Here is a 13,384-nt window from a genome sequence, read left to right on the forward strand (position 1 = left end):
TACTGGTGAGCCTCCCACTGACCTACGAGACTGAACTTTAAAGACTTTCCTTTTTAAAAAAAAAAAATTAAAAAAAATAGAAAATCAGGGGACAGGATAAACTGTCCCCCGAACCTCAATTCATCCAAATGAAAAGTTCATCCACTCAGCTGTGTTAAAACTTGAAATACCCTTGGCCACACACTTTAAGGATTAGGATGCACTTCCTTCCTGCATGAGTCATTGTTTTTGAGATTAGAGTGGTTATATTTAACTCATGTCATTACTAGATATATTGGTCCACCAGGCGGTGCTGTGCACTATGTAAAAAAAAAATGAAACACATTCAAATCAACCAAAAATAATAACATGTTCAAGTGATTGGAAATAGCATGAGGAGAAAGGGGAAAAAAAAACATGTTAGTTTTGTAACTGTCATTGGTGATGAAAAAATATATATAATATATATATATATATATATATATATATATCTTATATATATATATATATATATATATTATATATTTCAATTTAGAGGACTTTTCTGTTATATCATCTTACTTGTCAAAGTCCCCATATTGTCACATTGCTGTGGCTCTGAGATGAAACTGAAGCATTATTTTTGTATTATTATTTCATATAAACCTGAGAAGTACCATTCACATTTCTGAAAGGGAAAATAAACTAAACATTTTGGGGCCTATAAAAGGCATTCTATGTTAATGAAAGTGAGTAGCGAGTAATGAAAGAAGGTGTGTGGTAGCCCTAGGTGACTCGCGATCATATGGTAGATATTACTCAATGTTTTGGTAGCCTGCCAAGGAAAGCTGATTTTATGAAAAAGCTTTTTAAAAAAAAAAAACATCTCACAGGTTGCTCTTTAGTTTATTTACTATACTAAACACAGATTTCTAAAGTTGCTCATAGTTGTGTAGTGCAAAATGAATACAGCAATTTAAGATGTTTTTTTTTCCACTTAAGTTAATATAGTTTGCTGTGGATTGCATCTGTGGTGCCTCCAGATTCTTACATGACCAAGCCCTGTAAAATATGTTTATGCTTGCTGGAGTTATTTACAATATATTTACAGCATGTTTGTGCAAAGTTATATATATATATATATATATATATATATATATATATATATATATATATATATATATATATATATATATATATATATATATATATATATACATACACAACACTAAAAAATAAAATTTATGTATAAAAAAAGTGCCTGGTTGTTAAAATGTTACATAGGTCATATACTAACCACATGCTTCTAATGTTCTACCAGGTACAGTATAGCTTTTTTCTGGTTCAATATGTACTCTAGATTATTAAAACACTGATACCAGTATGAGGAGATTAGACCATCATACTGAGAGTTTGAGAATCTCAAACTCATATAAATGCCTGGGAAATGTGTACCAGTGTGTTTTTGCAAGAATGATTGAAGGTCACGTTATCTTTTTCTTGAGAAACTCGAGCAAAAAGCAGGGCTTTAATGACAAGCGCATCTTTAATAATAAAAGGATGGGAGTAAACAACCCTGTATTACGCTATGTACTTAATGTCATTTGTGATCAATTTATAAGACAGAACATCATCTAGCTTTAATTTAGGTGACATTTTGGAGAACAAGTTGATGCTGGGCTCCAGACACAGATGAAGAGGAATTTAATAGAATGAAATCCAAAAGGAGAAGCACCTCAACAAGCCCCCTTCTAGGAACAGTTGGGCTTTTGTGAGTCATGCACTAGATGTGTCTAGAAAACTGATAAAGGCCAGATTGAATTAATAGCCTGTGCATGACTAATGCAGTTGTGTTCAATATTACAAAAAATAAGGAGTAAATGAAAAAAAAAAAAAAAAAAAAAAAAAAATCTAATGTATTAACTTGCTGGGCCACTTTGCATTTCAATTGGAAAGGTGTTTTTTTTAAATTTGTGTTTCTAGTGTAAAAAGACAAGGTTAAGGGTACCCAGGGGCCCCATACTGACACATGGAGTGACGCATGTGAGCATGGTTGGCTCACGCCAAGTTGCTAATCTTGCATTAGGGTTCTGTATTTCTGTACCTCCTTTGCTTAGGTGAGGCTGGTGAAGGGGAGTGATTGGTTTGACATTTGGAACAGAAGCCTTCAGTACTGGGTTAGTAAGTTGTTTGTTGCAGTGAGGTGCCATTCAAATTGGTTAGAAGAAATGTATAAAAAAAAATATTGTGCAATAGATATTCAACATTAAACTGGTTGGCTGAAGATGGCATCTGCAAGTGTGTTGGATCCTACCAGGTGACCTCTGACCTCTGACATGTTCACTTGTTTTGATCGTTTTCAAACTGTTTTATCATTTGTCGGTTGTACTGCCAAAAGTTACAAGCAAAAACTCTCATGAAACACATATAAAAGCAAACCAAGCCAAACATACTGTATTTTTTAGCTGACACTGCAGTGTTGTTTTTATAGGGGAGACCATTAAAACATTCAGTAGAAGATACAAAATATTGGAATAATGATTCTAAATAGTAAAAAAAAAAAAAAAAAAAAAAAAAAGAATCAAGCAGATTATAGTGACTCCTTCAAACTGTGCTTTCAAATGTGTTCACATGGATGGTCACATTTATGTAATGACTTCTGCGGGTGCTGACAGCAGAGAATGCATCCTGTACTATTCATTGTAAAAGTGAGTCCTCGACACTGCCTGCAAAGAAAAGCTGGCACTTGAAGAAATATTTTTTTAAGGATCTGTCAGGTATTCACATTTTTAAACATCCAGGTTAAAAAAAAATACTTTTGACATTTGTTCCCAATTACAAAATTAGGTTTGCTGCCAGGGAATGTTTTGTTGAAGGCTGACAATACTGTTCTTTTATTATCAGGCCTATTTATAATATAAATAAAACAAGAAGGGTCACTCTAAGAAATTAGTGTTTGCATTCCAAAAGGGGAGGATTTCTTTATTTTTTTTTTATTTTGTTATTTTCTAAATTCCTTATTTTCCTTTATTTGTTTGATCTCATTAAAACACCAAGTAATCAAGTATGTTATATTTGCTCCCAGGCTTTAAAGCAATTCATAATTAATGATATTCTATTTAATAAATGATCTGCACCTGTGCACACTAGTGCCTTATTGATGTATTGTTTGTGTCACTTGTTTATGTTTGCATTTCAGAAAGCAATGCTGTCTATATAATCAACACCTGCAGGTTGACACGTTCTAATTATTTTATTGATAATCACAGTAATTCCATTGTGGCAGCATAGTTTTCATCTATACCAGTAAAAAAAACACTCTTAGGGTACACAGTAGCATGTTGCTACTAAAAGTAAAGTGAGATATTGACATTTTTAAGGCAGCTGCTGAAAGCAACAATACAGTTTACTTTAAAAGATTTGATCGTGTCGTTATGAACAGAAATATCAAGAACCTTTGCAGAAGGAAAAACATGTGAGCACTGCCAAACTGAAAAAAAAGTAACAAACCTTTTTTTTTTTTTTTTTTTTTTATTATTTTTTTTTTTACATAACTCCTTATTGCTAAAATGACCTTGTGTCTATTCACAGCAATGTAAACAGGGCATGGTTGGGTACAGAAGTGTAATCCAAAGACATTCTTGCCAGTTAAAATCAACATTTTTAAATCTTGTGAGCTGGGGTCCAGATGGCTGCTGAGTGGAGAACCGACTGTAGGCTGGAATGGAGAGATGAAAGTAAGTTTTTTGTTCTCTGGTTATTATTATCGAAAGACAGCTCCAATTTCAAGATCTTTTTTCTCATTTCCAAAGCGTTCACCAGGACTGCCTTTGCATATCAATGACTTGATTATATGTAACCCTTCCCTCCTCTGACCTAGATGTTCCTAGGATCATGTGCCACATTAGAATATCTGTTGAAATTGGCAATTGGCAATTAGTTTATAGATTGATAAATACCAAACACAACCTCTGTCTTATTCTAGTTGCAGACAAGTGCTGTTTGTGTAAGAATTTACGACAATCTTGTTTGCATGGCCATTGGAGGTGCTACACATCAGCCTTGTTTCAATAAACTGCTTCGTAGCTGTGTTACAACTGCTGTATTGGATTATGCCACTGTCATCTGGAAAGAAGTGGTGTAGAACATCAGATCATGCAAAACAGCCCTATAAACAATGCCCATGCTTACCTTGCCAATTAATGAGATAAGCGACTCAAGGCTATGGCTTAGAAACATCTTGGATAAAGGACTAAGGCTGAAGGGAAATTATGGTATCTATGAGGGGAAACTAGTTTTATTTGTTCTGATTGAACAGCGGTATGGTGTGCTTAAGTTCCTTGATTATATCAGCCACATAGTTTGTGCCAATAGTGTGTGTGATTTCTAAGGTTTCCTGTGCAATTTTGGTATTTGAGTCACTTGGTGGTCAGGCTCTCCACAATCAGACCACCTTTGAAAGGATAGACTCATGTCTTTCCCTACTTTGAGCCTTACTACTTTGTGTCCATTTTGAACAGCTAATTTAGGGAAATAAAACCATTGCATACCCAATGGTGGGAGTTCCTATTAAAGTTGCAGGTGGTTCTGGCACCTATCCTGCAATTGTTGAACATTTGACTGTGTTTAAATGAGATTCCCATGTGTTCACACATTACCTGAGTGGCTAGGATTCTGTGAGTGTCTAAGTTGTTCTACAGTATATACAACGTGTATAGCCTTGGCATTTTCTGTTATAGATAAGAAAAGAAAAGTTATAAGTGAAAATCCCCATCATAAAAGATACTTGACTTCTGCATTTGAAAGCCAAACCAAAAACAAAAATGCTGACCTTCATTCAGCTTTTCTCTTGGCTTCTAAGACTGTTGGGCCTCAAACAATGGTGGAATTGTAAACCCATGTACAAAGTAAAATATATTTTAAATGGTTTGCTGCCTTTCTGGTATCACACAAACCTATAGAAAAAAAAACAGAAAGAAAGAAAAATTGATTTATGGTGGCTTTTATGGTTTTTTCTGTAATTACAGCATTGAAATGCCTTTGTTTTGGCATTTTTTTTTTTTTTGACAGATGTAAAAAAAAGGTCTGAATTATTTTCAAGTAAATTAACACTTTAAAGACCACAACACTACAATATAATTCCATTAGTGTCCTACAGTTTCAAAGACACGCACTTTATAGCAAAGGCAGATTTTTGATTTTGAGGTAAAATGATCAGAAACTCAAGTCAGGCTGATAAACGCGACACAGGCATTTGCAGAATGTATGACTGGGTGTCTGAAATTATGAATGTTCTGTCAACATAGATTTAAAACTTATCTAAAATTTTAACTCTGTTTGGATATCACAAATTGATGGTTTTACCCACTTAATAAAGCGCATTGTTGTTAGAATATTTTATTTTTTTAGTTTTATTGGCAAAGGTCTAGTAATGTTTTAAACATTATACAGAAGAAGGCCTTGAAGGGTTAAGTGTAAATGGAATCCACTGTGTATGTGACGAACCACCTAAACCTAGCTTGTCTAATAATAAAGGATTTTTTATTTTAACACATTTTCTTTTTTACTGTATGAATCCGTGCATGTGAACAATCAGTACATAGCTTTGTGACAATAATCAGTGCATTCATAACTCTCATGTACGGTATGTCACATAATCTTTGTAGAAATGTTTAATTCTATCATGGTATTGGTTTTAAATAACAATATATATATATATATATATATATATATATATATATATATATATATATATATATATATATATATATAATTTTTTATAATTTTTTAATATGACTGATTTATGGAAAGATATCCCTTTAAATAATCTATTTGAAATTGTACAATTGCAAATATATTGGACCAATTTTGATCTTACCACTAGATGGCAACCATTTACATGCTTACATCCCTTTTGAAGAAACCCGACATTTGATCAAATTCACTTCAAATCAATTACAGATTATTACATTTTGATTAGACTCACAGTAATTTACTCAGGGGCAAATGACTAGAAAGGTTAGAATAGCGTTAAATGTCTGCATGGGTATATATATATATATATATGTGTGTGTGTGTGTGTGTTTGTGTGTGCGTATATATGCCAGATTTAGGATTTTGAGCAAGCTCTGTTTATCAAGTGAGGAAAACCAGTGGCATCTTTTGTTGTGTGTTTTTTTCAGGCTGAACAGCATGAATGGTATTTAAAAAAAAAAAAAATGAAAAGCCAATTCCTCAAATCACAGGCAGAGAGATTGTATTTCTCTGGGAACAAGATAAGGCACTGTGCCTCACTGGCATGTATAGAAACTGTATAGACCTGTCATAATTCCTGTGTAAATATTATCTTAGAAGTAAAGCTCTTTTGCTTTTAATTGTGCATTGCAGTATCTCCCATATCCCATATTCCCGCTTCCAGTAATTAAGTCTTCTGGTGTTTTTGTTATACTCAATGTTTGTTGGATTCAATTAAAAAAAAGACATTTTCTTTTCTTATTTATTTTTTATTTACATTTTTATAGACACAGCAGTATGCTCAATAAGCCGCAAAATTCATATTTTTTGCGATATAGACAATGAGCATTGCAGGAATCAGCAATCAAACATCCCTTGACATTTTACAGCTAAATATATGTGTTGAGCTTTACAATGCGTTTGTCAGTTTGCCTTATTCTAAACATCACCTGAGGGAGGCGGTGTGGATTGCTTAAGTGTGTACAACTGGAGAACAGGGAAGTGGAAGCTCAGGCCAGAGTTTCAGATTTCAGCTCAACCCAGGATTAACTGCTGTGACCCCCAGGGCTTTTCATTCCTGTGTCTCACAACCCCACCCAGCTGTAAAACTGTTTAAAAGCATGACACATCCACGGTAAATTTAGATTGGAAATTTGAGCAGATCAGTGTAAACAATTGCCAAGCTGTATGTTTTTGTTCATGCAGTCTTGTTTGTGTGGTTGTTTATGAGAAGAGTTTTTGTAATTTCTGTGTTATTTTCTTACTTAGCGGTTATCTGTTTGATTCAGCTGCAATATGTGTGTTGATGTTTATTTATTTGTTTAGATAACTCTGGCTTTACAATACAAGGTTCTGCATTATTAATCATTTACATTTTACCATTGTTAATGTCCCTGCTCTGCATTGTGTTTCCTTCTTTGTTTTCATCATGCTTAGATTAAGTATTGCCAATGAGTGAGGGGCAGCATATGCATATACTCGCACATATGTTTCAAATGAGACATTTCAAAATGAACTTGATGGCAACAGTCTTTTGAGAAAGGAAGGGGCTCATTTGGGTCACCAAACATGCCTCTCATACAACATTGTATCCTCTCTTGAGAGCTGACAACACACCAAGGATGTAGAACGGAGTGAAGGTGAGACTAGACTTTGTACCATTTGCTAGAGAAACCAGTTCAGAGAAATAAAAACTTTGGTATCAGCTTGTAACTGACAGCTTTCTGAAAAACTAAAAAACAACAGCTCTACTACTGTTACGTTGCTATCCGAGGATATCTCTATATATAATTTTATATCAGCTTGGCTGAGAAACAGCCAGGAAGTTACAATGACTAGCCCTGGTCTGAAAGTGAGGCTGGGACAGGAATGGATTCAGATACAGGTTTAGATTTCCCCAGATTCTTTTCGGATGGTTGAATACATGGTGGTTGATTCAGCTGTCGCTTGCTTCCTGTTTGCTAAAGGTTTGTGATGGTTACCTGGCTGCTTTATATTTCCTGACAGTTTTAGGATCCAAGGCTGTGGTATATCTGTGCCAGGATACCTTCTGTCCCATTCTGGTTGGTTTTGGACAGGGGAAGCGTGCATTGCCTCTGCCTATGCTTTGCCCTCTCTGTGGATTATACAGATACATTCATTCTCCAAGGCCCTTACCGGCTTCACGAACACCAACAACTCAACATGAAATAAAACATTGGAAATGTCTGGTGAGGACAACAAAGAAGTACATCAGGCTTTGAAAGGTTAAAGGTCACTCCAAAGTGTCTGCCACTCACTTCGAAAGAGTATCATTTCAGATGTAGCATAGGCATATACTGTACACGCCACCCTTTCTAAACCAGAGCAATCAAGTATTTCCTTCGGAGGATTTATTTGAACGTTTGTACTCTGTTCCTGTGAGCTGGTTCCTGGCTATTTTGTGTGCTGGCAGATGAACAGCTGAAATATAATTGATATACAGTACATTATTTCCACAGTATGTGTGTAGATATTCCAGTTTGTTACTGGCACTCATATTAATAATTGCATTTTGTTTGTTTTATTTCCTTTTTTTTAATAACAAATTACTATCTTGGGAACATGAGTGTTGACATCATTAGCAGATCTTTCCCTTGCTTCCACTGTTTTCAGCCTGTGCTTCCTGTATTTCTGTGTAATGAATAGTTCATTCTTCCCCTCACCAGTGCTGTCTTTGCTACATGAGACATTACATGTTAGCTTACCCTGTGGGAACAAAGCTGAAGTTGGTTAAGGTGTATTAATATACAGGGTGTTATAATGTGAAATTGGAATCCTCATGGCAACTTGTTAGCAAATCATTCCCAGTTGAAACCAGAATGACTGCATTATACATGCAAAATGAAAATTGATGAACCTGCTAACGTGGAACAGTAAGAGAAGACGACTGGGGATCTGCCGACATTGTGGTTCAGCTCAGCCTGTTGAACATTTCTGCCCCCAGCTGAGCCCAGATTGAGGGACTTGTAAATGCTAAAACATCATCACGCTGCCTCCATTCAAACAGCAAAGCACCCCAGTGTTTACACTTGGAATCAGTCTTTCTCACTGTAACTGTTTCATAATTATTGCACAGCAACAGTCCATTGTCTGCTACAACTCCTTACTTTGATTGGCAAAAGGTTTGGGATTTCTAGTAGAAAACCAGAACAGAAGTCATTTGGTTGTTCAAACATTAATAATAATAATAATGTATGGAGGTTTTTGGTTCTTCAAACACGCAGAAGAATTGTATTGCATTGCAAAAAGAAAAAAGAAAGAAATAGCAAGAATTAGCAGTTAGGTAGCAATCTTTCTTCTATCAGTTATATTTGTTGTGGGTTTAATCCATCTGTTTAACAGAAAGCTCCAGTTATGTTTAGCCTTTCGTTTTAATGGTTATGATTATGAAACAATTAATAAACAGACATATGAAGGTATCTATGGTTATACTTCCTGGTTACATATTGATGTTTAACTAAAAGCCTTTGTAACTGTTTTGTTGCATGTTCAAATGATGTCAGACCCCAAAAACAAAGAGCCAGAGAAGTTTATCCACACCTTCACTTTGCATAAATAAATACACCTTGTGATACCAAACAGCGGCACTGAATTGTAAGTGACAGACTCCACCCAAGAGAACAAGGGGTGCCATGATTAACCCATGTCAGACAGAATCTTTTCAATTAGCATGCTTTTCCATTATCCATTTCCATTGTTTGCCAGGAACAGTCAAGATCAATGCCATGGAGCTGTGGAATTACATTCATTACAAGCAATAACAGAGGACTTGAGAATCTGGTCTTCAACTAGCATTGTACTAACTGGAGATAATCTCCCAAGGTGTACATACTATCTAATACACATCATAATGAAGTTAGGGTATTGTAATTATCTGACTGGGTAAATCAATGCACCAGGTATAGGATACAACTTTAAGTATAATGGTTGTTTATTCAATACAAGAATCTGATTCTCAAGAACACAATAATTTGGTCCTGCGAGTGTGAATCAATGTCAAAGTGACTTTACAAAACTGTGTTTTTTTTTTTTTTTATCTGCACAGGCTAGTTTATGACAGAGTATACCATCTGTGTTTGATTCATACTGTGCACTGCAGACTGTTGGGCACAACATATCCCATTTAAAGTATCTTCATTGCCATTTGAGTCGTTATTAACCCTTTCCTCAGGATTTAAATCCAGATAATCTGAAAGTTTAGCAGGTACAAAACAGTGGGTATTTTAGATTTTCTCAGTAATAGGCATTGAGTGATTTTTAGTTTACCCTTAGTTGTCACCCAAACAATCCACAAGAAGTAACAAGCAACTCCAAATATCAGTTTAGTTTTTGTTTTAGGTTTTAAACAAAAGATAACATCTGTGCTTGCCTCGACATGCTCCTACAAGCTTCTGCAGTGCGCCTCACAAAAACGTGATGGGTGGGAACATATACCCTCAAGCCCTTAACCAAGAAGAAGGTTTTGAAATAGTTTCCCATCAGATTTTGATGCAGTGTTGCTTAGTCTTTTTCAGTGCTGTCATGTAGGGGCAAGTTTTCCATCTTGTCTAATATGATTACAGTGGGGTACATGGGGGTGTAGTACATAAAACTGAAAGTTTGACTTTCACTGTCTGAGGTTTACCATGTCAGATTTTGCAGTTTACCATGCTTTTCCATGTTTATGCAATCACTGTGTTCTACCGGTCACTAAGGGTGAGAACCCAGGGCAGAGTTTGGGAACTATGACCTGCACACTTTCCTCATTCTAATGAGAGACCATAAATGCCACATAAGAAGGGCCACACCTTGCAACATAATTAACAACTCCCAGAGATTCAATATTATCTCGAAACGCAAAGCAGCCCATATGTTGTTGTTCAAGATATCTATCAACATCACTTAGAACAGAATGTACCTTTCCCGGTTCATACTCCCTGTCGTCTCGTTTCATTAAGCAGAAAACGAAGTTTGCCAGGTGTGTGTCATTCTTTTTTATAGTCACAAAACTGTTTTTTTAGCAGGGGCCATAGTGTAAATATAGCTATTATCGTATTATATATATATATATAATATATATATATATATAGATATAATATATATATATATAGATAGATATATATATATACAGGTATAAGTCACAACAGTGTTGGGGCACCCCTATGAAACTTTACCTAGGTCTGGGTGGTGGTTAAGCCAAAATGGGTTTTACTTATGTTCCATACAGAATTTGAACTACAGATGTCTTTACAAATTTTCAAGATAACAACTAATATTTTAATAAATAAAATAATAATATTTAGTCCAGCTCTCAGCATTACAGTATATATTTGGAAACTGAATTATCTCCAGATGAACTTCTTGCACTGGCACAAAATTTCCCCAGAATGCTGTTGTTGTTTTCCAGACTTATTTCTAGACTTATTTAAGCCAGTGTTTAAATGCATTAACCCTATGTTGTAGTTTTTGTGTGTGTGTATGTGTGTTTTTTTCTTCTATTTTAGTTTGTTGTGCCTCATTTACTCTTTTATGTCTACAGTTGTTGTAGAACTTAATTATTTATATTTTTTTCATGTGCAGTACTGTAATGACTGTGAAAGTTGGTGCTGTACCAGTTCTCTTGAGTTGCATTTCCAAATATATTAAAGAAAATGGGTAGAATGTCACTCATTTTGTGGCAGTGGTTTTATAACATAAAAATTAAATGGCAGTATGTCATGGAATTTTATGATGAAATGTATATTGTGCATATTGATTTATACAGTGTGAAGCTGCTCATTAGTATGCAACCCATGCGTACATGCTCTTTTTCTAGCAAGGATGCTGTTTAACCAATCAGAGCTTGTTATTTTTTTAAGCTGTTTTATAGATGTATACACACTGCATAATAAAACAATAAAACAATTTCCTTTTATTTTAAAGCTTATGTATAACCAGTTTGCGTTGTGGTTTATCATTTACATTCCCCAAAGGCACTTTTTGCTACAGAGGCACAAGCTTCTTACACCTATGCCACTACTTCACTCACAGCCAAAAGGCATGCTCCTGCTTCTACATGCAGAGGTGCAAGTCTGCAAAGAACATGTTCAAGCTCTTTTACTGCTCTGAAAGAAAAACAGGTTTTTTCAGAAAGCATGTGTTGTTGGAATGCCCAAGGCACCTGCTTTAGAACTTATATATTTTCAAAATGTTCATGAAACTGTTCCTAAAACTGTGTAGAGCACTTACTAAGCCTTTAACACATGAAAACAATACATTGTTAAAAACTACTGTACAAATACAACAAATCACAATGCAGGGGTGAAATTCTGCAGATACTCAGTACCGGGATTTATTTACTCTGCTTTTCATCCAACGCGGATGCTTCTGTTTCTGTTAGCTGCTATTGGCCACTGTAACATCAGTATAATCGCTGCATGTTGATTGGCTGAGCTTTCATTCTGATCAGATTTCATTTTGGCATGAGTCACAAATCTCTGCCTATTTCGCTTTGTGTCAGTGCTCATTCGTTGGTCAGCATGAGAAGACTTTAGCAGTGCAATGTAAAAACAGTGGTATGGCGTAATTATCATTATTATGAAATAATAATGTTTTTTTTTCTGAAATATTCTAAACGAACATTGCTGCACATGAATTTGAAGGCAAAAATCCACATCAGTATTTTACATAATTAATGATAAATAATTATCATAACATTGTTTTGCCTTGCACCGATTTACCACATTGCCAGAATTTGCGCGATATTGTGTGGGACAGTAGGGATTAACAATAGCATAAAAACATCTGGATCAAAGTGCAGCTTCAGATTTGGTAAAGAAGGCAGAATTGAGATACAGATGGAAGCATGCTTCACGCTTTTCAAACACGGGCCCAACTTGTACCTGTTAAGCATAGTGATCAACGTTTTATTTTGTTGTGATCCTAGTATTTGTAATAAACAAAAACCAAAACGGTGAGGTGTTTCTTTTTTTCTTTGTACAATGCCCTCTATTCAAAAACATATTGAAGAGTTTATTTAAGTTAAATGTGAGTTTTCACTTGCGTGCACATCTAAAAAAAAATAAAAAAATAAAAAAAAGGCAGAAGTAAACCATAGTAATGATATTACTTCATGAAAATGTGTCTTTTGCCACTTTGTTTCTTGTGCAGAAACCACAATACCAGGGATAAAATAAAAATAAAAAGTCTACTTTTACACTGTTTGTGTCTAAAAAATATTTTTCTGGAATGGGTCATGGTAATTAATCTACACAGAAATACAACAAAGAAGCACACAGAACATATTATTGGAAGATAAGTAATAAGTACAAAGTAAACTAGAACTGCCAGGCAGTTTTATGGCTCCCAAGCCCCAGTATCAGTACCTGTCTAAGCGTGTTTAGTTCTCAATGTGCCAAGTTTAAAATCAGCAACTTCAACTGTTCCACAGAAGATTTTGAAAGTTTTTTTTTTTTTTTTTAAATGCGTCAGGCAGCCTTCTTGTTTAAAGTAAGTTTCTTAAAAGTCAGTTGTATTGCTACATTATCAAGGATGATGCTTGTGAGGTTTCGAGTTAGTCAAGTAAACTGTTTGTCAACTGACGCAGGTTTAAATTTCAAATGTAGTTGTGGCCATCTTGTTTTATAAAACATCACCATTTTCACATATTTGTATCCCATTGTTACTGCAACGATAACTACCAAGTTTGGAGTTT

Source organism: Polyodon spathula, chromosome 19, assembly GCF_017654505.1.
Source record: "Polyodon spathula isolate WHYD16114869_AA chromosome 19, ASM1765450v1, whole genome shotgun sequence".
Taxonomy (NCBI): Eukaryota; Metazoa; Chordata; class Actinopteri; order Acipenseriformes; family Polyodontidae; genus Polyodon; species Polyodon spathula.